Source organism: Rhinatrema bivittatum, chromosome 13 (assembly GCF_901001135.1).
Source record: "Rhinatrema bivittatum chromosome 13, aRhiBiv1.1, whole genome shotgun sequence".
Lineage (NCBI taxonomy): Eukaryota > Metazoa > Chordata > Amphibia > Gymnophiona > Rhinatrematidae > Rhinatrema > Rhinatrema bivittatum.
This window is the reverse complement of record NC_042627.1, coordinates 61,101,658-61,106,628: the sequence shown is the minus strand read 5'-3', so window position 1 is coordinate 61,106,628 and position 4,971 is coordinate 61,101,658.

Genomic DNA, 4,971 nt, shown 5'->3' with positions numbered 1-4,971 from the left:
TGCTTCCAAACTCGGCTGGGGAGCCCACATGGCTGATCTGCAGACACGAGGAACTTGGTCTCCAGAGGAAGCCAAACACCAAATCAATTTCCTGGAGCTTCGAGCAATCAGATATGCTCTCATTTTAGGATCGCCTCTCCAACCAAGTCATCCTGATTCAGACGGACAACCAAGTAGCCATGTGGTACATCAACAAACAGGGAGGCACGGGCTCCTACCTCCTGTGTCACGAAGCTGCGCAGATATGGGCAGAGGCCCTCTCCCACTCAATGTACCTCAGGGCTACCTACTTGCCGGGAGTGGACAATGTGTTGGCAGACAAGCTGAATCACACCTTTCAACCACACTAGGGGTCTCTCAAACCCACAGTAGAGAACTCGATCTTCCAAGAATGGGGTTATCCTCAAAACGACCTCTTTGCGTCACTTCAAAATCGCAAAGTAGACATCTTCTGTTCTCTCACTTGCAGCCAACACTATCAGCCAAGAGACGCGTTCTCCCTATCATGGGCAACTGGTCTCCTATATACATTCCCTCCACTTCCACTTCTCTCGAAGACTCTCGTGAAGTTAAGTCAGGACAAGGGAACCATGATCCTGATAGCACCTCACTGGCCGCGCCAAGTGTGGTTTCCAATACTTCAGGATCTCTCCATTTGCAGGCACATCCCCTTGGGAAAGGACCTGCTTCTAATCACTCAAAACTACGGGTGCCTACGCCACCCCAATCTTCAAGCCTTGTCCCTGACGGCATGGATGTTGAAAGGTTAATCCTTCAGCCACTTAACCTTTCTGAACCAGTTTCCCATGTCCTGGTTGCTTCACGGAAGCCTTCCACGAGAAAATCTTATTCTTACAAATGGACCAGGTTTACGTCATGGTGCTTTTCTCAGTCCCTTGACCCCTTTACCTGTCTAATCACGAAGTTTCTGGACTATCTCTGGCACTTGTCAGAATCAGGTCTAAAAACTTCCTCCATCAGGATGCATGTCAGTGCGGTAGCCACCTTCCATAAAGGTGTTGGGGATGTTCCCATATCAGTACAACCCCTTGTGACATGTTTTTTGAAGGGCTTGCTTCACCTCAAGCCGCCTCTGCGTCCTCCGGCCCCTTCTTGGGACCTCAACCTAGTTTTGGGTAGGCTCATGAAACCACCATTCAAGCCTGTTCAATCCTGTGACCTTCGATATCTCACATGGAAACTGATTTTCCTTTTGGCAATCACTTCCGCTCGCAGAGTTAGTGAATTACAGGCTCTAGTTACCTATCTGCCTTAAACTAAAGTTCTGCAGGACAGGGCAATACTCCGCACTCACCCTAAATTCTTGCCTAAGGTAGTTTCAGAGTTTCATCTCAATCAATCCATTATACTACCTACCTTTTTTCCCCAAGCCCCATTCCAATCCAGGAGAGCAGGCTCTGCATACCCTTGACTGCAAAACGGGCTCTAGTGTTCTACCTAGACTGTACAGCTGTCCACAGGAAAAGCACTCAATTGCTTGTCTCTTTCTATTCTATCAAATTGGGGCAGCCTGTGGGTAAACAGACTCTCTCCTCCTGGTTGGCGGACTGCATATCCTTTTGCTATCAGCAAGTGGGCATTCCACTTCAAAACCATGTTAAAGCACACTCTGTGAGGGCCATGGCGACTTCAGTAGCGCACCTACGCTCTGTGCCGCTACCTGACATTTGCAGGGCTGCCATCTGGTGTTCTCTCCATACCTTTACAGCCCTTTATTGCTTAGATAAAGCCAGAAGACCAGATTCCATCTTCGGCCAGACTGTCTTGTGCAACCTATTTACAACTTGTCGTACCAACACCCTTCCACCTACCCGGTGGGGTTCAGGATGCCCTCGGCCAAATTTCATCCCAGGTCTTAGTGCCTTGCACGCCTGCGTACATTTGGTGCATACTCGGACATCCTCAGCTCGGTACTCACCCATATGTGAGGACTACCATCCTGCTTGTCCTGTGAGAAAGCAAATGTTGCTTACCTATAACAGGTGTTCTCACAAGACAGCAGGATGTTAGTCCTCACGAAACCCGCCTGCCGCTCCGCAGTATTGGGTTCGTAACGTTTTCTTATTTTATTTTCGGCACTACCTGTAGCTTTTTAACAAGACTGAAGGGGGACCCCTGCTGGCTGCAGGGTTAGTGCCATGCTGGGCATGACCAATAGGGGCCAGTCAAAGTTCTGGAAACCTTGACAGAAGTGTTCCGTGATTGGGTTCCATCCTGTGATGTCACCCTTATGTGAGGACTAACATCCTGCTGTTCTGTGAGAACACCTGTTACAAGTAAGCAACATTTGCTATTTGTAACCCAGCGTGCTGAAGAATAAGCCTAGGGTTGAAATGATATCCATTGGGATAGCAGAGATGAATGCACAAATGTGTAGCTAGTGTGTGGACTTCTAAGATGGGGGGGGGGGCAGATAGATGCAAGTGGAAATAGGAAAAATTGCCTTTTTATTAAATCTAGAAACAGTGGCCTTGCCAGGGATGACCCAGAGCAAAATATACTTTTGTGTTCTGATGTGGTATCACAATTTTATAAGAGAAGAGTGATAGTCCCATAATAACATATTGCTAACCAAGTGGCCGATATATTAATGTGTGCTAACATTGGCCATTAATATGCATAAGAACAGTGCTGCTTATGCATATTAATAGACAATGTTAATGAGATGCAAATGAGGCAGACGGTAAAGTATGATCTACATATGGATAGTATTACAAAAATGTAACTATACCTCGAGTTATAGTTAATTTTTATTATGTTAATATGTCTGTGAAGCAGTTCGTGCATATATTTTTTGCTGCTCTAATTGGTAATAGGCTATTTTGCATAGTTTTGCATCTCATTATCATAAACCTAATGTTAAAATTATTGCAAACTACTTTATGCTTGCTAACTCATGTAAACTAGGTTGTGCACACCAAGAGGGTAATTTTCAAAAGGAGTTACACGTGTAAATGTAGCTACTATTGTAGCAATTTTCAAAAGACATTTACCACAATAAAGTGCACTTCCATGAGCAAATCCTATGAACAATTCAATGGCATATATGGTAGCAATTTTTTAAAGCCCACTTACTGGAGTAAAATCCAGTTTTACTTCAGTAAGTGCTTCTTAAAATCAGGCCCCAAGAGCGCTTTTAATGTTTTTGATAGTGTTAACGCATTCAGAGTTGATGTTAGGGGGCTGCGAAACCTGGAGTGAATCAGTCAGAGCGGGTCACCTTCCCCCAAAAATAGAAGAACAGGGGTCTTTCCCTGTTGATTGAAGAGAGTAGGGGGTAGCGTGTTCCCTGGCCACTGCAACTCCTGATCCACTGGCTTCCTCAAGAAATGGGAGAAATCTGATTTCAGGTGGAGACCCTGATGGAATGTCTCTGGCCAGTCTTGAACACACTTTAATGCATCAAGACCTTCATTTCAGTTTTTATATTATTTTCCTGGAAATGTCAATGTTGAATCAAAAGAAATCAGTTAAAGAATGACTCTTCCCACTGATTTTTCTCCTGTGGGTAATAAGTCATTTTTCCACAGATATTTTTTTTTTGTTATAACATTGTCATTCCCAGGAAAAATAAAGTAAAACCTGAAAAAAAGGTCCCTATTAATGCATTGGCCCCCAAATGAAAAGCCTGAGCAGCAACAAACATAGCGTGGATTGTCAATTAGGAAAGACACAATAAAAGAAATTAAGCCATTTTTTGGAATTTGCTCCATGACCCACAGCTTGAAATGTGCTTTGAGAGGTTCAGGACAATGTCCTGAACAAAGCAGCACCATGGTTTAATTATCTATCTGTCCAAGGGCCCTTGTTCTGCTCATGTCTATATATAACCCCCTTCACTTTCTTTCTTGCCTTGATTTAAAAAAAACCCCAAAACAAACAAACCAAAAAAAAAAAAACCCCATCTCATCAGGCAGTAGAATGGTAGGGTGCTCTGAAATCCTGTGTAAACAGAACATGGAAAATATCATCATTTGAGCATTAGCACTATCCAAGTTTAAAATCCAGCAGCAAATTTTAATTATTTTTTTAAATTTAAATTTCGCTTTTCGTTACACTTCATTTAGAGACTGTGCGTATTTCCCCAATGCCCAGAGGCCACTTGAGTTTACTGAGTTTTTGCTTCCGAATGGATTTTGGATTATAGTAAGCCACAAACATTTACAAGATACTGGATTCACCTCTTTCATGGTCTCTTCTCGATTCCTAGCTTTATGAGTCTTGTAAGTATCATTAGACTGAAGCAATGGGCAGATTAAGTTTTTCCGCCGTAGCTATGCCTCAGCATGTCCAGCTGTGCTGGCACTTCATGAGACGGATTCTAAGGTTCACTTAATTTCAGATTCTGGCTGTTTGGAGGGGGAGACTGGGGGATGGGGTTCTGGTTGGACTTACCTTTTTCTGTATATCCAATATTTTGTATATTGAAAATAAAAACTAGAGCCCATTCAGATGCAATGATCACTTAGAAATATATATATATATATATTTTCTTTTTTTAATATTTCCACATTAGTGTATTTTTTTTTTTTTTTTTGCCAAAAAGGAAAACTATTCACTAATGTGGAAATATTAAAAAAGATTTTTATTCAGAAAATAACCACATTAAAATAAATGAGCAATACCTGCTGTATCAAGCTCTACGTGAACAAAAAGTCTACTTCTACTACAATATTACAGGACTGTAACATAACATTAAACCACTGTCTCATATGAATTACACAATTAAGTAGTAAAGTGCATTATATGCTACACATGGACAGATACAGTATTACTGGTTAACAATCAAATATTATACCAGTTGTTTGTGGGTTATATGTCACTGCTTCAAGATGTTAGTTTCAAATTACTCACAATGTATGAACACAATTATACACATACATACTAACACACATACTAACATACATACATACACAGAAAACACACTGTGTTCTCTGATGTCCCGAGCTG